At 40.9% G+C, this 24032-nt stretch overlaps 1 protein-coding gene across 1 annotated transcript in view; it reads left to right on the top strand.

Moving 5' to 3' along the window:
* The first annotated feature begins 422 nt into the window (after window positions 1-422).
* Window positions 423-24032, top strand: part of MYLK (myosin light chain kinase) — a 392661-nt gene continuing 369051 nt past the window's right edge. Inside the window, exon 1 of the mRNA XM_063288778.1 lies at window positions 423-429. The gene's annotated coding sequence lies outside the window, so the exon portion shown is untranslated. The remainder of the gene's footprint in view (window positions 430-24032) is intronic.

Raw genomic sequence — 24032 nt, forward strand, 5'->3', positions numbered from 1 at the left:
CATGCAAACCATGTCTTAACACAGTGTGTAAAGCCTATAATTAAGAAATGAGGATGAAATGGAAAATCAAGACCAGAAGATAGAAGCTAAGTGTTAAAAGGTAGCAAGTAGAGAAACGAGCCTTCGCAATTCCCAATTAGAAATTTACAGTACTCTTTTCCACATTTGTTCACGATAATTAATGATATTTGCCCAGCTTTGGTATTCACCGGACTAAATAATAAAGAAACCTATTCATAGTCAATCTTATATCACAAATAAAAAGGGGGGATTAATCTCTGTGCATGATTAGAAAACAAAAACTGTTGCCCTAAACAGAAATTGCCACTAAATAATTGTATTCTAAGTAATTACTGTGTTGAAAGTTCCTGGTTTTCTATCATCAAAATCTATTCATACTTATTTTAGTTAATAGCTCTGCTACATTTTGCAATGCTCTTTCCAACACAAAACATAATCAGGAAAAATTAGAAAAAAACCAGGGACCATAAACGAAGTATTGGAAGACAACTATCACTGGTTGACTGTTAACAGATTATATCTGCATACAGTATGTGTTCACACCATATTGTGTTCTGGTTTTAAATCCTCTGTCAATTGATGTATGGAATACAAAGAAGGCAAAGACTTTTTCAAAATCAAAAAAGTACACAGGACCCATCTTGCATGGTGAACTAAGAAATTCTAAATTGCCACACTGCACTTCAACAGTATATCCTTAACAGAAAGTTCAAGTACACTGTGAGGAGGAGCATCTGCATTCAAACACAACTTTATTTGTTCTTTAATTTTATCCCATAACATTAGTGAGAATCTTCATCATTCTTTTCATTTTGTTTTCTGAAAAGCAAAACAAAGATGAAAGAGAGAGACTACATGAGTTTGGAGGAAATCCATTTCAACATACTTGCACTTCAGCTAGAAGCCTCAAACAGCTGGTTCCAAGAGACTTTTTATAAAAGGAAATTGCTACTCTGAGCAAAGATGAGGCAAATCTTCATGGGCAAAGATTCTATCACTAGGATTTGGTATTGGCTTTCCAAGCGCAATACCAAAAGTGAAGCTTGAGTAAAAACAGCCTGAGCTCAATTGATGGGGAAGGAAAGAAAAACAATCAAGTTTGACTGTGAAACTAGAAGGCGATATAATGGAAAATTAAATCTATATTTAAAATAGGGAGAAACCAAAGAAATATGTATCAGAGAAGATCTGGCTTTAAAGAACGGTGAAAAGAATTTTTAAAAAGTGTTACTACCATTAATGGGAATCTGAATTGCAGTATTACCATTAGAGAGATTGTGATGTATCCAGTTGCTAAGGATCAAAAAGTCAAACACAAATGTGTTGCTAAAATGTTTGAGATATCAGGAAGCCATGATAGATGTTCAACCAGTTTCTCTTCCCTGAGAAAAAAATGTAATACTCAATTGAGAGGAAACACAAAAATCTTGGACATATTTTCGAATAGAACTAGTCATGGGAACAGGGGTTAAGGTAAGCCATTCAGTGCTCGTTCAAAACATTTTACCATCCCAAATCAGTAATTAGGCAAAGATCCTATTTAGTGGACATTCTTGCCACAAAATAATCACGTTAAAAACCTGTTTAAGATCCATTATATCTTTCTGTTTTACAGATATGTTTTGCTGTCCTATAGGAACTTAGGTCCTATAATTAAAGTTCTAAAGATAAGACGATGCACTAGTTATATTAGTAAAGGTAAAGGTTTCCCTTGACATTAAGTCCAGTCGTGTCTGACTCTAGGGGGCGGTGCTCATCTCCGTTTCAAAGCTGAAGAGCTGGCATTTGTCCGTAGACACTTCCGTGGTCATGTGGCTGGCATGACTAAACGGAATGCCATTACCTGCCTGCTGAAGCGGTACCTATTAATCTAGTCACATTTGCATGTTTTCGAACTGCTAGGTTGGCAGGAGCTGGGACTAGCAATGGGAGCTCACCCCATCACACGGATTCAAACTGCCGACCTTCCGCTCGGCAAGCTCAGCAGCTCAGCGGTTTAACCCGCAGCGCCACCGCGTCCCTCACTAGTTATATTACTGAATTCATAAAACATTTCTGCAAGTCCCAATGCTCAGGAAGGAAATGATTTTCCTCAAATAATTACTGAAGAGTAAATGAAGAACCTAACTCTACAATAGAACATTTGATTGTAATGCTTACTAAATAATAAAAAGGAATCAAACAAAATCTGGAACAGTACTGTTCAGATTCCAACCCTACTCCTCCAATAATCAGCCAAACCTCTGTGCCCTTTGAACATGTTCAGCTGCCCCTGCCTTATGTGGAAGAGGAAAAAATGAGTGGCTGTTTTAATGAGTTGAGTCATATATCAACAGCAAAATGTCTGCTCTGTGGACTGCGCAATAAAGAATGGTGGATGCCATTCACTTGTGTCAGTTTCAACTTATTTCACAGCAAATTGGGATTCTTTGGGAAAAAGCAGAGAGGTACCAATACTTTTGGCCATGTCTGTATTACATGACAGTAATGGTTGTGACTCATAAGCGTTTTGCACGGATGACGTTTTTGGGTAGTCTTCAGCTTGTCAGCCCTTCAAGGTAGACCAGACTAGGAAACCAAAGTCCTGAATGCTAATGCTACTTTTATTATAAGGATATAGTAACAGAAACTTGCAAGTCTGAATGCACTTTCCCCCTCCCTCCCTCTATCTTCAAGAGAACTAGGGAGGGTCTTGTCTGAGATGCTTATTCAGATTACAGTTCTGCCCCAGACTCAGATTTCTTTTTCTGACCATTGTCTTAGTAGCAGCTTTTCCTCCTGTTCCTCAAGGTTATTCCTTTTGCCCATAACATAGCCCCATGTAAGACATACAGAAAATGAAATCTTCACCCTCTATCCTAAGTACAGCCACAATTGATGCATCAGCCAAAGCTAGGCAGAGGCCCTCCTGGCCACAGCTTCCACCTGTATTTCCAGCAGAGCCATAAGTCCAGGAGGACCCCAAATTGTATCCTGCTCTCTGCAGGGAAGCATAACCTGAGCAAGAGCCAAAGATGGTATAGTTCCAGAATGAAGGCTTCTGAATGAAGAGGCACTTCATCTTGCTTGAGTTGAGTCTGAGCTGATTTCTCCCTATCCAGACTCTGACAGTCTTCAGACACTGGACTTTTACTACACTCCCCATTCAGCCCAGGGTGCAGTTACACAATTGAGTTTTATCTGCATCCCAAAATCCTTATTTGGGTATATACATGATATACAGGATGGGAAAGAGGACTGAACCCTGGGCAGCACCTGAAGGCTTGCCCTCTCTCTTCCTGAGACAACTCACTGGACCATTCCTCCAGGAAGGAGCAGAACCACCATAAAGCAGTTCCTCCAACTCCTCTCCTCATAGGCTGACCAGAAGGATACTGTGATCAACAATACCAAAAGCTGCTGAGAGGTCATGCTTCCTCTATCCAAGTTCCACCACAAATCATCTATGAGAGGGACCAATGTGGTTTCAGTCCAATACCCAGGCCTGAATCCTGATATCAAGGATCCAGGTATTCAGCTTCTTCCAGGATTCTCTATACTTGTCACTCCACTACTTTCTCCACCATCTTTCCACTAAGGAAAGACTGAATATGAGCAACAGTTGTCTAATAATAACACCAGATCCAGGAATGGCCTCTTGAAAAGGGGAAAGACCTGCACCTCTTTCAAGGCTGCTGGCATTTCCCCTTCCACCAAGAAGGCTTGAATATTGTCAGGATTCACTCCCTGACCCTCCAGTTGTTTTCACTCACCAGCAGGGGCCAAAGTCAAATCCATAAGTGGTAGAGCTATAATCACAGAGAACCTTGCCCATTTTCTCAGGTTCAGAACCTCCCAGATGACTTCAGAGGAGACTCTCTCTGTCATCTTGTCATATCCTGTCCACCCAACTTCCAACTCAAACCAGTACAAGAGATTTCATCTGCAAAATAATCAGCCTGTAAGGGAATGTAGAGATAACCATGATGAAGGTATGTATGAGCCATTAAGGGAAGAAAAATGACCCTCAGTCCTGGGAAAGTGCAATGAATGAAAAAGAAAATCAAAATAACCCCACCTTGATTCTGTTTGGTATAAAATGGGGCAGAGAGAAGCTCTGTTTTCAAGAGTCTGTTAATGTACCTTACAACAATAAAGTAGTGTTCCTGGAATCCGGTGTCTATTTATTTACCTGCCCTACCTTGAAAGACTGACACAACCATACAGTCACAGCTTGCACTGAACAGATCTTACACACGTGCACACACACACACACTTATTCACATGAATTTACATGAATTTACAAAACAGCATATAATGAAACAGTTGATGAATTTCAGACTTTGATATAGCAGATCTCTGGCAATTCTACTTTTATACACCTTACTCTTTTAGCTATGATTAAGAGTTTATTTGCCCATATTTACTGATGAATATAAGTTTAAGCTATGAACCTCTCTAATTTGCTATGGAAGATGGGCAGGCAGCCAAATGTACTGGGCTCACAGGGTTTGTAGTCCCTTCTTTTGGCATCTGCCAGGCTCATTATCTCACCTGCTTTTATTTCTAAGATTATTTAATTTTCTAAAAATAGGTAGCTGGTATGCTGTAAGTCAAACCACAACTTCCAGGAATGTCTTTATTTCTAAGAATATCTCCAGGTTCCTATTTAAGCTGCAGAGACATTCTTAGGAAATAATAACAATAGGTAACTGCAGCAGAGTGTTTTGTTTGGAAATGTGCCCACTTCACTTGCCTCAGGGAAAAAAACTAGGCAAAGGTAAGTTATAGTGAGTATGGAACCGTCTCATTGCTTTGCTTCAAGTAAATGGATGTTTTGTGACTGGCCACATCCACCTTGGCAGCCGTTTCGCAACCGTGCAACCCCCCCCCCCCCCCCCGGCCATATTGTGAATGCATCATTTGAGCTGAATATAACTAATTTATGGAAATAGCATATACAGCCTATTAAAATGTCATTAGAGCTCCTTTCAGCACTTCTTTGCACTTCATGATTGAAATAATCAGCACTGGCTTATTATTCATATACTAAGTAGAAATTTATAAGGAAGGCTGCAATATGAACTCCATTTCAGGAGTGGCCAGTTGGGAGAGGCTGAGGGTGGCTGGTCAAAACAAAGACCAAAAGCAAACCTTTGGTGCCTTGACTAGAGCCAGCATTTCTCTGAATGGAGCCAAGGTGGTTACCCACTGCCCACCCCATCTCCCCAAATCCACCCTCCTACCCATATGCCTATGAAAGCAGGGGGGAAAGAAGAAAAGAAACAGAAAGACATTCCTGTTTTTGCTAAGACTTCAACTCTGTGCCAGCAGCAGGAAGGAAAGGTTAACCTGTTCCAATTTGGATGACCTGGCTGATGGGGGCATGTTACTCGAGGCTTGGATTTGTTTGGGGCCAAAAACTAAACCCCTTTTGCCCCTGTGCTGAGTTTAGCTCTTAGCATAACACAGGCTGCTACCTTTGACCTTGTTAAGTCTATTGTACAAAAGCAACCAGAGAGTGGGAATAAGTGGGCATATCTGAATGATCCCACTGTCATTCAGATGTAATTCAGCCACAGACATACCTAGTGACTCCTCCTCTGCAAATGGTGCAGTTGCAAATTACCAGTCCCTAATTTGTTTTCTAGAGCCGTGTCATGTAAACCTAGCAGAATGATCCTATGGCTCCAATGAAAAAGAATTTATCATCAGCCTTACAAGGAACCATGGGCTGATATGTATTTAAAGCTTAATCATCCAGCTAACTGCAAAAGTTTCATAGTGATCATATATACATTACCTGAGAATGATTTATTCTTTGGGGCGCTCCCGGAACTATATGCTAACCTACACGTTTCCAGCAGAAAAGTAAAGTAAGGTGTATAAGCTGTAAGAAGGGCTTAAAACACCTAAAAATCTGAAACCCAAGAAACAATTTTCCTAAAAAGCTGAGCCCTGTTCATTTGCCCAGCAATCTAAATCATCTCCTAAACCGGCACAGTCCCTCTCTAGCCCTTGCAACATTGCCATCCTGCTCGGCTCAGATTGGCTCTGGGCTTCAAAACCCTAGAGAAATAGGAGTCTCCCTCAGCCCCACACTGCAAATTGTGTATTCAGACCTGCTATGTGGAAAGCACATTCCCCCTCCAATCAATGGCTAGGTGCCCCTTCCCCTAATAGATAACCAAACCTCAATCTGTAACAAAATCTGAAAGAAACACAAAACTGCCCTTCCTGATCTGCAGTCAGATGCCCTTACTTTGCTTTACTTCATCAAATACATACATACATGTGTATACACACAAACACACATGCTTGGGATAAGGGAACTATTGCTATGCATACGCACAAAGTACTTTGTCCTCCAAAAAGGTTGTAGGTCCATTAGTCATTGTCTGATACAGGGTGATGAGCTCAGAGAAGCATGATAGCATATGTATCTTAATCCTGAATTTTAGATCCTATTTAACCTGTGGAAACTTCATCATTATCACACAGTGTGAAATGGGCACTATTCCCGAGATGTATAGGTAAGTAGGTAGGTATGTGTGCATGTATATATGTCTGTGAGTGTGTGTGTGTGTGAGGGTCCTAAGCTCTATCCATCAGCTTTCCAAATCGTCCAATAGTTCTAATCATATTTCTCCAAATTTTGTCTTCACGGTGACGGATTAGCTACCACTGGGCTCATCTACACGAAAATGATAATCCACTTTCCTCCCATCTTTGAGGAGTATGTAGAAAGTATCTAAAAAGACAAAGCACTGGCCAAAGCCCGTCTTTACTGTGTTTCAGCAACAAAGCCGGTAAAGTCCGTGTGCCCAGAGAAGCCAACCTGGGTTACTTCTAGAGCAGCAACTGGCGGGTTTGTAGTCCTTTTCTTCCTACTAATTTTTACCTACCAATGGCAAAACCAACCTCAACCACTATCCTGAACATGTTTTGGGGTGGGGTTTGCAGTTCCCCAACACCTTTTTGCATACTGTTAGTTTCAACACTGTGAGGATCGATACTAGGAGCACATTGCTAGCGATTCTTGTAGCTCTCCATTAAATGTAAATGGAAACCACCTGTTTCCCCTTCCTTCCTCTCTTTCCCACAGCACATTTCCCTCAAAACCCCTTTCTTCAAGCTGCTGTCCCTTTCTGAAGGACAAGAAACTAAAAATCCCACCCCGCCACCCAAGCTAGCTGTCAGCAACAGTTCATCTGTTGATTCAGCAGAGATGGGGCCCTTCATCCAAGATCCCTCTTATGCTGCGGACAGTCAGCTGCAACATTTCCAGAGAGGGTTTTTTGTTGTTGCCTTTACAACAAGCCTCACACTTCACACAGTGCTGGACACTGCAGCCCCTTAATCCTGAGCCAGGGGCTGAAAAGCATGGTTTTTAAAAGCAATAGCCATATGAATATTGACCTCTTGATAGTCCTAAGGATAGAACTTTTAACAAACCAATACCGTGACTGCCAGCCCACCAAAGAAGAGAAGTGCCATAAGGAAAGTCAGCACATGTAGATGATAGGAGAGGAAGCACACCAACCTTGTAGAGCATTATTTTGTATAGCAGTAATATTATTCTGGAAGACCTGCATAGCATGAAATGTCTATTTCCAGTCTAAACTACAAAAAGAGAGAGAGAGAGAGAATAGGCTGCAACACAGACAGCTATAGAAGGAGAGATCCTAGCAGCCAGACGGGAGAAGACAGTCCCACAGCAGACCTGCTGGCCCATTTGGAGCCCAGCTGATGCAACCTCCACATGCCCTAGAGATCTTCTGCCACGCATGGAAGATCTTCTGCCATAACGGCAGGAAAAGCACAATTTCATGCTGTTACACCTTAGACCGGCCTTGGTCTGCCTCAGCAGAAGGCTGCTAGTGAGATGGAGATGGAGACTACGTTGTGATGATATGACCTCAAGAAACAGTTAAGAGAACATTTTGTGCCACATCAAGCAGGATATGTAGATTAGCCCCCAGACAGATCTTTGCAAACTCTCTCTCTTAGCCAGTACATCCTGAAATATGTTGCAAGGAAACGGAAACAGAAACAATGAGAAAATGGTTGAATGTCTTACCTCTCTTTGGGTAGGACACACATATCATACATATATGATGCAACGACAATAGGGGATATTTCCACTCCCTTGCACCACACAAGCATGCCTTTCTTTCTGGCAAACCTGGGAGATATTTCTGAGGCTGAGCAGGGCACTGGCTTTAAAAGCCCCTTCCAACCTCGATTCTCTGAGCCAACTTGTATCCCTGAATTCTTGAGCAGTATAGAAAACCAGCCTTTGCAAAGCTTAGGAACTGTTACAGTGATCTGCTTGAGGTGCTATGTCTCTACACCCCCAGCTGAGGGGTTGAAACAGGCTGCTTTGCTTTTGCCAATCATTTCTTGGCCAAGAGACTTTGGGAGTTTTTGGCTGAAAATGACATCATTCCAGTGTAGTGAAAGCTGATACCAAAGAGCTAGCTGCCAGGGTGCTGACAGTCATCATGGGTGGAGTGCAATCATTACTGGCCCTAGATACAAAGACATCTCAGGCTTCACACTGCTACTGTTTGGTGAAATGAACCAACTGGTGTTGTTAAAAATCTCTACATGGACACCCAGCAGGGATGTTTAGTATCATTCGCAAGCTACAGCCCTTCTTTTTAATCTCAATCCAAGCTGGGGTGTTTTTGTTGTTAAATCTATTTATCCTACTGATGCACATCTTTGGTACATAATTTCATATCTAGCACTAGAGAAGTGTAAAATTAAAATTAATCATCTGTGCCTTAGATGATCACAGAATAATGATATCATGCCCTGGAGAATCCTAGCAGAGTTCTGTTCAGAGTATCATGGATGATTAAAAAAAACCTCACATACTAGAACAGCCTGCCCAACCCCAGGTCCTCCAGGTCATAAACTCCTGCAAACCACTTCCCTTAGCTCAGAAAACAGAATTAGGGGGGATATAGTCCAACCCATCTAGAGAACATCAGATTTGGGGATGGCACTTCTATAACTTTGTCAAATAGCAAATACTTGAATGTAACTTCTGCAGTCTAATTTTTATCTCAGTACAAATCAGAGGTGCACAGTGGTAGCATTTGAAGCTTGAGTGGCATTTCCAGGAGCCATAAACAAGTTTACTCCAAAAACAGGACAGATCCAGGACAAAAACTAAATTTAATGAATAGGAACAAATATATGCTAGGTTGATGAAAGATGCGGAGGGAAGGTGGGAGACGGTTGTTGATTGTGAGTGGGATGAGGAATGCTCTCTAAAGGATTTCCTCAGTAATTACAATTTAAGCAACTGAAAGCTTGGACATAACCTTTTCCTTTCTTTGCCTGCTATATGGGGAATTGATTCATGCTAGCCGAAGTATTAAAGTAGGTTTGAAAATCCCAGTATCTTTGGTAGTAATAAAGTTGCAGTGTCCTTTCACAAATTGCTGTTTTAAGAGAGCTGTTCTATGTGGCATTCCCTCCAAGCACAATAACTTCTGGATAAGCCACCTTGATGAAGCACTGCCTTCAACCCTATCCACTGAAATCCCTTAGAGGCACTTTCATTTAGACTGCTTTGTATTACTATTTTGATTCTAAGTCACTTGTTTTTCTCACCCTTCCCCTGCAATATAGTTTCTTATTTCTTATTACATTTTTGTTAGCCTACATTTCCTTCAAGAAGCTCATGGTGGCTTATGGAATTCTCCTCCCTATCATATTTTATCCTCCCAAGAACTCTGTGAGGTAGATTGGGCTGAGAAACAGTGATTGGCCAAGCCAGCCAGTGAGATTCATAGCAGAGGGCAGGCATTCCAGAAGGAGTCTCCCGAGCTATAATCCAACACTTTAATCATTTATCCACATGTTGGTGGCACAGTATTCTGAGCAGACTCAACCTGGAAGTCATGTCCATTTCTAAGTGCCACGTAGAATTGGCAGAGCTAAATCTGAGCCTGGCTTCATCTATTTCCAATATCACAGCTTAATCATAGAACTTAAGAAGCACATTCAGATGAAGAGGCTTCTGAGCAGATGCAAAGTGCATTCACCTCACCAACGAGGACCCCGTATGAACCCAACACAATGGGAAGAGATTTCATATTAACATTTGATAGAATTTATACAGGCTAAATTAAATTGCTCCAAAAGGCATACAAAATGTCATAGAGCTGGAGATTTTTGTTTACTTCTTTACAGAGTTCAGAGAATGTACGTGAGCTACCCGTTTTATTATAGTGCATTAACGTATATGGGTTCTGATTAAAATTCAACCTAGTGACCTTGGGTCTTTCACCACCTCACTAGATTGCTACATCACACAGATATACTTTGGGATGGAAGGAGATAACATCATATATACAGCATTTGAACTCCTTGGAGAAAGAGTGGGATATAAATGTAATAAATACTATATAGTACTTCAAAAAGTGTAGACATTGGTGTACTAAATTTATGGCTAATACTTTTACCAGCTAGAGTCATAAAGATCAGAATGAGTCTGAAGTTGTCTGCAATTGCACTACAAATGAATCACAAATTAGCCAACCACATTTTAAGGCCAGAGCATTGTGCCAATCCAGAAAATTGGGTTAATTGAGTAAATTACAGTTTAATTAATAATAGGGCATAAATGTGTTGTACAAACACAGCCATGACGTACTTCAACCCTCTAGAGACAAGGAAAGCCAAGCACCCTCTATACCACCACCTATAAATCCAGACCAGTGGAACCCATTATATTGCTCTGGGCAACCTTCAGGGGAGAACATTATAAATAACAACAAAAGCCATCTGTATAATAGCATGGATCTGGGTGCATAGCAGTTAAATCCCAAACATGTATGGGATAGTTCCCTGGCTGTGATAAGCCACAATGTGCAGCTGCCATGGCATACATAGCTGCAGGGCTATGCAGTACATGCATCTTGGCTTCAAGCCCCTGATGTTCCTTTAAGACTAAATTCAGGGCTCTTGCACATGGCACCATTTGCACTGCCTAATTCCTTCAGTCTGTCTAATCATCTTCACCTTCACCCCTGGGATCCTGGAATGCAGAGAACAGACAGGGAATATGACATGCCCATTACTATACTCCCTCCAGCTGACCAATAGGAGAGTACAAAGTAAAGCATTTCATCCAGCAAAAATCCTTTTAAACACACACTCCAGTCCATACATACAAGTACAGACTAACATTAATTGCTAACTCCCTATTCATACTTTCAGAAGGTGTCATGTGAAAGGATGGCAGGTGGGCCAGGCACCATGGTTTGTATTCTATGATTTATGATTTAGTATGTTGTGCAATCTCAGCCAGTTAATAGATTATGGTTACACGTACCAAATCTTAATGCAGTATGCCAACCCTACAGTAATCTAAGGCAGGGGTGGGCCATACTGAAAGAGTTAGGGCTGAAGCTCTGCCTCCTGAACCTCTACAGCAGGCCTGCACAGCATGCAGCCCACCTGTCCTAACAGTCAGGAATCATGCTGAGACGAGGAATAGGTCTCTAGTGTTTATTGCTGCTACATAAGACTGAAAATCCTAACAAACTGAAGAAGCGTGGGAAAACCCAGACAGATAAACCGCAAAAGTTAAGGCGGGTCTGATCTGTGTCTCTTTGAATGGCTGCTTAATTCCTCAGTACTACGCATGCGTTTTCCCCCCTGGATAGAGGCCCCCTCCTGCTCGCCATCAGTACTCATGACATCACCAGTGTTTTTTCAGGAAGGGAGGATCTGCCACCACAGCCAAAGACGTGCCCCCAAGCACCTCCTACCCCTCCAGGCCTCACCGACCCTGCAGCTCCATCGCTGTCACTGCTCCACTGGCTGCCAAATGGCTGATTGGCGTGCCTGTGGCCTGCAATTATTTTTAATTTACCTATGTGGCCCTTTCCCTCTGCGAGTTATGCAGGCCTGTTCTAGAGGATGGCAGAAGGCAGTCTGATAATTACATTGCTCACTGGAAGTTTTCTCACCTTTGGTTGAGTTAAGTGTGAGAATGGAAGGAGATGCCTCTAGCAGGCCAGCTACTTCTATTCCCCTTCAAATCCCCCTCCAAATCTGTAAAATGATCTCATGTTATGCTTCTGATTTTGGGGGGGGGCTAAAATGCCCAAGTGTTGGTATTTGAATATTAGGTTTGATTTAAAAAATAATAATTTTGAAAAAAAAAAAGAGAAACAGAAAAAGTACTGCTGAAAAGTGGCCAAGGTTTTGGAGGGGTAAAAATGGGGAGCTATAGATTGGATGTCACCTATAGGTCACAGGATGCCCAACCTGTGGTCTTTGGCACCTTCACATAAAGTCTTTCCACTGATTCTTAACCAGTTTCAGACTTCCGTACTCATACAACATGCCAGTCTTGCATGACAAAGTCATTTCATTTTTGCCTCTGAACCAACACAAAGACACATGGAAGAATGCCTTGATTTTCAAGGAGCATGGCTATTGAGCATTTCAACAGAGGCATGTTCAGAACAGCAGATCTTATGTTCCTCCTTTTTTCCTGAAGCATCTGTGCACACAGCCAGTGCAATACACACTGTCTTCTCTCTGCCCTGGCAAACATGAGAGACAAATGGAAGGAACCCATCTTTACACTCTTCAGGCAGAGTATGTTGGAAAAGGAAAGAAATTATACAACTCTATGATACCTGAGGGAAGAGAAGGTTCAGATCTTGCTGGGCAGTGACCCCAAGGTGTCTCTTCTGCTGGTCATGTGTTGGCATTTCCCATTAGTAAGCACCAAGTTGGGCTACCTGCTGTTTTGGCTCTGGCACCTCCCACCCTCCTCTATTTCTACTTGTTTTAAGGTTTGCAAAGGCTGCTGTGAGGAATGGAAAAAAAGAAGGGGGAGGAAAGAAACTTCCATAGAATCTCCAGCTCGCATCTCTACCCAGTTACCATGAACTTTATAGGGAAGTACCCTAAATCATTCATTCATTCATTCATTCATTCATTCATTCATTCATTCATTGAATGTATATCTTGTCTTTCATTCAGGAGCTCAAGGCACTAAGAAAGCACTCCCTCCTCCCCATTTTTGCCTCAACGACCTTATGAAGTAGATTGAACTAAAAGAGAGTGACTGGGCCAAAGACATTCCAGTGATCTTCTGTGGCTGCTCTTGGTCCAATGCCTTCACCACTACTGTACACCACAGTAGCTCTTTCTCTAAATCATAAGTTGGCAGACTTCAGACTTCCTGGCAGGGAACTCTCAAGGCTGCAATCCTAACACACACAGAGAGCACCATTTATTAGCATCCCATATTCAAGATGGCCTTTAATATTAAACTACTCCTCAGCTCCACTCTTACTTCCTGCCTCTGCCTACTGAATGGAACAATAACAGAAATCAGGAGTAAACTGTTCAGAGGAGACTAACTTAAACATTGCTACTGCAGCCTTATTTGGTAAGGAAGTTCAGCTGTATTCTTTCTGTGTTTCATATCATGCCTGCTTCTGCTTGCACAGAATGGGGCAAGCAGTCTAAAACTGAACACTCCTACATAGAAACAAACCCAAACATCTCAATCTGGAAACTACCAGCATTAAAACTGCCCTTCAGCTAAATCTATAAATGTAGAATTTACCATGACTGCTAATTTTTATGATCTTATGGTGATATATTAATATTTTAACAAGCTTTTAGACAGGTCAGAAAGAAGCAATGCATTATGCAAGGAAAATGTTTTATCACCCATGTGCCTTTAATGAGAACAGTTGCAAAAAAAGGGGGAAAAAGTGGGACAGGCAGAAAAAAAACAGATACTGTTATATTAGGACAATTTTTGTTTCTGTTTTTATCGTATGGCATAGCAGTTCAGTTTTCCTGCTGCTTTTTCTTGCTGGGAAATCCTTTTGAGGTCCAGCAGCCAGCTGCGTAGACTGTTTAGCCGTGACAAGTCACATTGCCCAGGGTGCACCACGAGGAGGCTAGTCTACATTGCACCGAGTTGGGCTGAGAGAGGGGGACTGGCCCAAGGTCACCCAGCCGGCTTTCGTGCCTAAGGCAGGACTAGAACTCTCAGTCTCCTGGATTCTAGCCCGTTGCCTTAACCACTAGACCAAACTGGCTCTCTACTGGGACAGTGTGTGTGTATGTTTGCCTGTTAAACCCTACTGTTGTCCCAGATGAAAAATTAAAACACAAATGCAAGCAGACTGTAGTGATCTCTAAGGAGAAACCTCAGTTAAAAAACACATTAACAGTCACAAAAAATCAAAATAAAGTTCTTTACTCCAGGCATGCTCACAAACTCTTAGTCTTGGAAAACAGTAAGCAATTACTGGAAGCCAAAAACTTAGCATCACTGTGAAGGATCAGCAGCTACTACGTGTTTTCAGTGATAACAATTCTCAAAATCAGAGTAAACAGAGAAAAAGTCTCCAAGCCTAAGAAGGAGAAGCATATCATCTTGAGCATATTGTGATAATGACCAGCCAAAAAAAGCCTTCAAAAATCTAAATCCAGGAGGCAAGTGGGCAGGCTTCCAGCTTACAGAATCTACTCAAGATCTACCAAAAAGAGAAGGCAGACCAGTAAGAAAGATCACATCCAAAGAATAAAGGCAAAGAATGCCTTTTTAATTTTCAGTCCCCAAAATGAATATTGCTCTCAATTAAAAAAAAATCATGGTTTTTAAAATTTCAGTAGTCTCATAAACATTGGAAAGAGAAACTTATTCATCTTATAATTGTTAAACTATCAAAAGTCTGCCACTGAACTGTAGAACAACCAAATCAAACTTCTTCAGTCTTAGCTTAAGTTACTAAAAGAAAAATAGGACACAAGCCAGATTGTTTTAAATTCCCTTTGTCTCATCATAGATGGAATAAGTTTACATATTGTATTAAACCATAGTTTATTTATTTCTCATATTTCTATACCACTCTCGTGAGTGATTTTACCATGATTGTTGAATAAACCTCAATTGATTAGGTTCAAATTCAGTGCTAAACCATACACCATGATTTACAAACCATAAAGCTGGCTTTATAAAACATCTTAAGCTATGCCAAACAAGCTGCATTATGGCTTAGCAAGAAGTATGAACCTAGTTATAAAGATGCTGCAAGATTTCAAAGGCCAGGCACATCACAAAAGGATAGTCTCTACTAAAATCTCTTTAGTGTCCTACTCTATTTTACAGGCTGATAGTTGAAATCAGGTTTAAAAGCTTTTAAAAAGGAATAGAAAACAGAGGCCATGAAATTACTCATCAACTGTGAGTAGTGGTCAGAAGTCTGAGCAAGGAAACGTGTAGGCCAGCTGGTCACATATCATATTTTGGTGAGATGCTGTATCTTAGGTGAACAATAGTACTTCTGTTGAAATGTGTATCTATACATATACTTTGTGGGAAATGTATGTCATGATGGTCTCCAGGCCCCATGAGATGCAGTGAATTTGATTGGCCTGTCTTTAAGGCAGAGATTTAGCCATCTCATTGGAGATCCTCATCAAATATGTGAGCCCTTTGGGGTAGACCAGATTAGGAAACAGACTCCACAGAAAGACTAAAACTACACTTTGAGATAGGCTTTAATAACAGAATCTTGCAAGCCTGATTGTGCTTTACCTCCCCTCCCTCTTATATCCTAGTGAATCAGGGAGGAGCCTGACTGAGTCTCTTCAGAATACTATCTGATTTCTCAGGTCTTAAGGAATGTAGCCCTCTTCGTTTATGTAAGTTATTGCCTATTTCCTTAAAGGTCATCTCCCTGATCCTCTATACCATAATGGCCTTTGTCAGAAACCCTAGGATCAGAAATTCACACAATCCATCATAAAATAAGACCTATAGATTGGGAAATCTTCCTCTGGGCTGCTTTAACAGTTCACAAGACGTTTTATTGAAAAAGTCACTCTCATTTGCTTGGAGCTGGACATAACATTGGCAGAACCAGAAGAGATAATTGGGACACTGTCTTCCAGTGCTTCTTGGGATACTTCCAATATTTTGGACTCTGTGGTTGTAGACAGTATTCTTGACAGCTGAACACCTGGCTCTTCTGATACTTTTGGGTGGCCCAGGTGAGAGTAAAGAAGCAAGTTCAGGAGTTGATAAAGGTCTCTTTGAAAGAAGGAGTGGTGCCTGACTCCTTGAAGGAGGTGCTGGTGCAACCTCTCTTGAATAAGTCATCTCTTTGCCCTATAGTGTTAGGATAGAGACTTCTGCCTAATCTGCAATTTTCCCTTTTAGGGAAGATTTTAGAGGATGTAGTGCAGCTTCCATTACAAAGGATCCTGGATGAAGCTCATTAAATTTCTTTCAGTCATGACCTGACCCAAGTGTGGAATGGAAATGGCACTGATTGCTCTTGTGGGTGTTCTCTATGGGGTCTTGGATGATTCAAATGGAGCTCTTCATTTCTTGTGGATCTTTCAGCTGCTTTTCATATCATCAACCATGGTATCCTCTTAAACTGCTTATGAAAGGAGTTGGGAGTTAATGTCATTATTTTCAATAGTCCCATTCTTTTCTGAATGGGCAGTACCAATCCATATTCATGAAGAGTGAGCATTCAAATCCATAGTCCCTTTTAAATGAAGAGCCACTTGGTTCATCCTCTCCACCATGCTATTCAACATCAACATGAAGCAACTGGGGAAAATCATCCATTAATTTGGGGCATAACTTGAGGACTATCTGTATGATATTGGATTTTAATGAACACACATGCTAAACTGGAAATGGTTATCTTGCAGTAAATGAATCAGTCTTCAGTTTACTTCCAGAGGTAACATGAACAAAGGCTGACCATTTTGGCATCTTATCTGAAATTTTGTTAGGACACAGTATACTAGAGATATAGATTATATCTCAAGGGAGCCAGCTAAACTAAAGACTAGTTTCGGTTATATTGTATAGAGTAAAAAAGATGATCTTGCCAGAGACATACAAACTCCACCGCCAAGGTGACAAGGGGTAAAACATTTTTAAAGTCCAGAACATCCAAATACATTTGGAAGTGGCTCAGTTAGATACCCCCCTAATTCACTGAACTGTAAGGAGGAGGAAGTACAATACAATCAGACTTGCAAGGTTCTGTTATTATAGGCAATCTCAATAAAAGTAGTTTTAGCCTTCCTGTGGAGTTGGTTGCTTGGTCTGATATGCACATATGCCTGGTTCACAGATCACATCAAGTTATATTGTGGGTTGTTGCTTTTCACTTAGTGCGATGTGCAAGCCCAGTATTATGCTTTTTAATTCACTATTAGGGCTTCATGATATATGTGAACCAGGCCACTATAATTTCTTCAACAAAACAGGATAAAAATAAACCCATGCCTCTGCATAATATATGAATCCAAGACATACTGGCCAGGCTTGTTTGTAATTTATTACAACATAGGCCCTTTCCTATTTCTTTCTGACTATGGTACAAATATCCCCTGACAAATTATTTACTCTATCACATGCTCATCTCATTTTTAGCCCATGCATGAGATGGCTTTAAGTCATCCTTAGCTGTATTGGAGTGAAACTGGTGCTTTCCTCTCAAGCAAAGAGCAATCAATGGCAGTTTCACAGTGTTTCAAATCAAGGTGGGTCACATTTGTCATGCATGCTAAGTAGCTGTTCTGCAGGCCTATGCAGGTGGTCAGTTTTACAAGCACACTCTCCTGACAGCAAAAGTAAAAGACTGTAAGTGTTTAGCTGTCTTTCAAACCTGAGGTAGCTGATCTCCATATGTTTTGTACATTCATGGGATCTGTGCATGCTTGTGTAACTCAGCTCTCTTCATGAAATATCCTTTTCATTTCTCTTTCTTATCCCACCTAGCCTTCACTTGTCAAAAGTAAGGATGCCTGGCATCAAAGAGATCAGTGTTCAGATGTCAAACCCTACCTATTATTGCTGCACTTCTGTCATTGGCAGATAATCTCCCACTCTCTGGTGGCATTCACAAAGGGGAAGGGCAGGAAAGCCAGAAGGTTTAACCAATCACTTTGCTTGACACACTTTGCATACATGAAATCAGGATGCCACCATTTGGCAGCACGCCATAAAAAATGCAAGACAGGGATCAGCAATGGGAACCAGAAATTTTGTCCCAGGATAGTTTTCTGCTGACAGGTGAATAGCACTTTAATTGAGCAGTGCGCAAAGCCCCACTGTTTTGTCGCAGCATATGTAAATGTTCATGGCTTCAGGTCAATTCATCAAATGAAGATGAAATTTATTAAACATTTTAGCTGATCCTGTCCCCATTATACATGAAATCACACTACAATGAAGCTGAGCTCACCTCCTTCCCTAGATCAGCATTTTTTTTCCTTCCCAAACACACAGAAGCTTAGTAAACACCAGTGTTCTCCCACCATCAAACTTTGTACCAACGAAGTAGCTTTAATATATCAAATGCTGAAGGATCTGTTTTCTTTAGTATCTCTTTCCCTCTCCTCTTCCTCAGTAAGCATTCAAATATTAAACTTGTTCTAACCTTTGCAGTGCAAGAATTAAACCCTGCAGATGTCATTTCGCTTCTGAGACATTATTAGCCCTGAACTTTGCACTTTGGACAAAGGCAGAAATAAAAGGTCACCTTATCTAACACACACACACCGCAATCTGACACAACAGACTGCAGTCATATAATCTGAGACTCCATGTATCTGTCTTATTTTACCATAAATTTCTACTTAGACAGTGAGATTAGGACAGCTCTGTGATGAACAGACCTGTTCGCTATGCTGGAAATGCTCTGGAACAGTTCAGATTGAAGCCAGACTACATTTTAGATTGCAAAGGGTCTGCTGCTGCGGCTACATGGAACACATCCTTAGCACGGTCTAATCACTGGGTATAATTAAGCAAGCCTTAATTCAATTATAAAAGCTACAAAACAAATAAGGTAATTTTTAGGTGTCATCATCTAATGTTTCCTCCTATCCTGGTCAAGAAAAATTATCTAAGTTTAGCTAGCTGGGAGGCTGACCACAGGTACGGCTCTGCAGCGATTATTTCTCTTTTTCCATTATAAGACTGCTGTACTCAGTTATATTTTTAGAACATCTATTCCCGTTGAATGACGTCCAGATATTTTAGGAGTTGAATTTTTGCCTCATATAGAAAAGGAGAGGGAGCAGAGTTTTGAAAATTGGATTCACTCACTTCTTCCAAATTGGCTGTGTGACTCATCCTACTGAAATGCCAAAAGGATCCACTACCAATGACTGCTCAGAATTTGGTGTCCACATTGCAGCACTGTCAAAATGTCTCTTTGATTATTTTTCTGAAGCCCTGAATCAGTTTAGCTTGGCTTGTATCCCAATCAAATGTCAGAAACTCAATCTGCATTCAGTTCAGTACATAACACAACTGATCAATTACAGACTTCACAAAAAGATTTTCCAGAAAATATCATGTACACAGTTGACATCTACATCGGCTCTGTATGGTGAAATCTGGTGACCTGCTCTGAAGGCAAAGGGGTCTAGAATTCAGTATTAGAACACATGCTTAGCAGGTGGAAAGGTCAGTCCTTTAGCATTCTCCCTTGAAATAAGGAAGCATATTAAACATATTAACTGTAGAAACACTGCCACAAAAGATCAGGAACTATTAGGTATTACAGGATCCCAGAGATCCCTATAGCTATATACTGTAGCTATGTCCCCCCTGTTAAAAATGGCATGTAGTTCCCTTCCATTATAACAAGGTGCAAGCACTATGGGCCTGATCTCTGGGTTTACGACAGACTGTTATCATATTCATGGCGACAAATACGCATGCATATAATTTAAACAACGATTGATTTCTCCCACCCATGCATGAATAATGCATACTGACAAAATCATTCCACTTAAATCATTTTCCTTCTTTGGGTAAGTGGAGGACAAATTTTTAACCAGCGTATGGAAGGGCAAAAATCATTTGATGCTATGTATGAAGAACAAATAATCTAATGCAGCTGGTGACCCAGGAAACCCTACTGCAGTTCCTAGGTCTGTCTGCTACATGTCTGTGTCAAGAGAGCTAAAGGTTGTGTTCTCAAGATATGTATGGCTCACCCATCCTTTCAACTAGGTATTACTTTGTGTACCAGCAGTACACTGCACTGAACAACTGGGTCTGTTACTACAAAGCAGGCCAGGAGCTTATCCTTACTTTCTTCCCAACTTCCTAATTTCTTTACCCCTTCCAGAGTAGGGATAGTAGGGTCCCTTGATGGCATAATTAGGCTCACTTTCCCTCAATTTCATGAGTCCTTTTTAAAATGTTATCCCAGGGCATATCTAGACAGCCACTTTGGTCCAGTTGTGAGGCAGGAGAAAGTATGCTAGGCTAAATTGTTCTCTCTTCACAGTCTCTACTCTGCCTCAGAAAGGAGGCCAGCAAGTGGTACTGTCATAACCATTTATTGAACCAAATTAAGATGCACTGACTGGTGGATTTTGCTGCCAGCAGGAACAGTATCCACCATTTGTTCCCCCTGTCAAGGGCTGAGTCTGGGGGAGGAGGCACATTTTGACAGATGGCTAGAATGTCAGGTTTGGCCATCTGTCAGAAGCTTTACAGTTCACTTTAGAGAGATCCTTTTGTAATCACCAGGACTGAGATGGACTCAAAGACACAAAAAACAGACAAAAACAGAGAGAAGTCCTAGCCTACTGCTTTCTCTAGTAAACTTGGTGCAGCTGTTGTTCATGCAGCTAAATAAGCAAGGCCCTGGTCTAGTACTTTTCTGAGTGGTATATAAGGGTCCTGGCCTGTTATTATCTCTGTTAACTATGAACATCTCTGGCACAAACCATGAATGCCCGTCCCAGAATCTGCACCTGTTAGATGGGTAATCATGTCTTGTAAATAGTGATTGCAAACAACCAGCATGGATTTGGGTCATGATCAACCTGTAAACTCCTACTCTAATGTACAGGATGTTGGGACTCAGCCAAGGGCTCCATAGTGATTTAGTTTTTTGTGCCTCTGAGTCAGTTTTGACTCCTGGTGACTGCCTGATTGCAGCCCTCAAAATAAGGTATTAGGTCTTCCCTTTCAGATTCATGAGCAACATGTCATCAATAAAAACTACTTTTTTGGCTACTCATTTAAATATGACTGTAATCCTGGAATCCCATAAACTGGATGGGAATCTTCATGTGCAGCACAATGCAGTCTAAACTCTCCTTTTCGTTGTGCATGCAACATGGAGTAAGGGACTAATTTAACGCACATTCTCTGCAATTAACGCCTTTTGTTCTCTGGGCACTATGATGGCTAGGGTTTTCCTTTCCCTGGCTTAATACAGTCACCCACCAAACTGTGGCATTGTGGACAACAGCATAATATATAAATAAAAATTGACTCCAAGGAGAGAAAAGAACATTGACTAATGACCAGAACCTAAACTAAACCATGATTCATGGGGAATTTTTAAGTCATAATCAACCCTTAACCAACAAAGTAGAATAAAAAATTTCAACCTAATAGAAAAAGTATTAAAAATTATACAAGGTTGGGGGCGGGGGGTCTTTCGTTTTTCCAGCGAACAGAATTCTAACAGCAAATGTGCTTGCTGGACCTGGGGAATCGAAAAGCTAGTAAGTAATTGCCGTGCTTGTATGACATCGAGTTTGTTGCTACCTCAGGGCACATACGCCAGTGAACCGGTGAGAGATAACGTGAGATGTCCCAGTCAAATGGGTAGCAGCCAACCTGGATAGACTCACAGTTGCCCTGAGATGGTTCCAGTTGTTTTTAGGAAAGAAAGAAAAAACTGTTCAGGAAAAATCCAGGGTGGCCATATTGGGTTTGGTGCCTCACGGGCAGCTTTGGAAGAGGAGGTCTTATCTACTTCCATCCTGCTTCTGTCTACCAGAGGCTGAAAAGTACCATGAAAAAAGATATGGATTCCTATGGCAACCCACATTTTGAGGGGTAACTCTAGGACTTCATATCTATGTCTCTTCCTTTTTTACCAAAGCAATTAGGAATGGGAGATCAGCTTAACCCCAAACAACCACTGCGTTCTTGAGTCTAAATGAATCCTGCCATAATTCCAGGGTTGATTAGGTTATGGCATTTGCAGAACATGCTAATTTTACCCATGGCCCTGTTAAACATGTCACAACAACTTAAAGAACTGATTATGATTTTGTCCTGTTATCAAATCACATCTCAGAGCCACCTCAGATGTAACTAATTTCTTTCACCTCTAGCCAGCAGCTAAAAGCAAACATAGATGTTAATCATGCAATTTGCCATTGTATAATTAGACTTTTAAAAGTAAATTGCAGGAGCAGGTGCCGGAATTCAGATTAGGAACATCTAATCTTTTCCCCCCTCTGCAGTAGTCACAATCCAAACTGGAGAATCAGGCTTTCAAGCTGCCTTGGAAAAAAATTACAGGAGTGCTCCTGAATTTCAGTGGGAGCTTTTTTTCTGAGTGTCAGGTGTTTGCTCAGAATTAAATCACAATGGGTGGAAAGAGTTAACACCTTGCAATTCCTATTCCAGGTTTCAAATCAGTTTGGAGCTACTAGGCATGCAATTAGCTGTCACTGGTCACGCAGTTGCTGATGCTAAAACTCAGGATTTTTAACCCACTCTGCCCTATTTTTTTTTAGAGATCCACATTGAAAAATAAGCCACCCTCAAACTGGCCCTGCAGCAGATCTTCCAGATATAGCTAACAAATGTGTCCCTACCACTGTTTCACTTCTAGTTTAGCAATTAATGGCCGTAGGTCTGGCTTTTGAAGCTATGCATTCCCTTTCCATCTGCTAATTTTCAGAACTGTAAATGAACTTGTGTTCCTATAAATAAGAATAAACACACAATTCAAATTCACTTTTCCTTCCTATTTTTAGGTTATTGAGTTGAGGGCACGCTGCCCAAGTTATGTGTGCGCAAAAGCAACCCACAAGTCTAATGAGATCAAGGGTAACATTTCACTTCAATCATCTTGTAAGTGGGCCATAAGAATCTCTACAGCCTTGGTCTACTCTATAACAGCATTTTCGTTTTGAGTATTTGTACTTACTGCTCTGGATGATTGTTGACTGAAGAAGCTTGTCTACCGTATTTCACATTTGCTTCTTAAGGTTTAAAATATTAAACCTGTAGTAGTTTATTTTTGAGTTTGGTGCATTCAAACCAGAAGCCAGTTTTCTTCCTAATACACTTAAAAGCTCACTCTTGGGAATGAACGTGGATTTATTTATTAGATCACTTAATCAGTTTTAAAGGCCACCCACTCATTAACAATGTTGGACAGATTACATACAGTATGTTGTAAGTGTCCTATAGGCAGATATGAAATATATTGTGTGAATTTCCAGCCCCACAATAACAGAAATTATGATTGTTTCCACGCTGTGTTTCCCAAAAATCATATTATTTGCTCTGACTTTGCTCATTCCAGCATCATTCGGTGCACCATAGCAGATCCATGCAGAATTGTCCTGAATCTAACAAGAATATATGGATAGCCCTCTTGCTGCCTCATATTGTTGTTTCAAGCAAGCAATGAAGTCCACTAATATTTTATTAACGTGCTTGACAAATAGCAGGATGATGTAGGAAATAGTCTGAGTGTCTAGTATTTGGCTGAAAGGTGATTCAGGCGTTGCCAGGAGATGAAAACTCATGAGCCTAACACTGCATGTTTCCTGAATGCAGCTGGAAGCCAAGTAGTGAATATAGCAGTTTCTGCAAATTCAGAGCTACAGATATAACCAGCCACTCCTGCTCCAATAAGCCCAAACTATCCAGTCAAACCATGTTAAAAAAAAATCCACTTTCCCAAAATAGTGTGGAAAAAAAACAGATCAGCTGGAAAAGGCTTGAGGCTGCTGTATATGATCTGCTGTAAAGGGAACATCCATATTTCACTTTCCAGAAAGAAAGTGGCAGGCTAAATCACTTGTCCTGCAGAGTGGTAGTATACAAGATATACTTTTCAAAATTATTATCCCAGTTTATGACTCAGCTGTCTCTTAGAATATTTTTTATTTATGTTTTTTGACCACACAAACTAGACCACTCTCTGAACCTATTA

Source organism: Candoia aspera, chromosome 1, assembly GCF_035149785.1.
Source record: "Candoia aspera isolate rCanAsp1 chromosome 1, rCanAsp1.hap2, whole genome shotgun sequence".
NCBI classification, from domain to species: Eukaryota; Metazoa; Chordata; class Lepidosauria; order Squamata; family Boidae; genus Candoia; species Candoia aspera.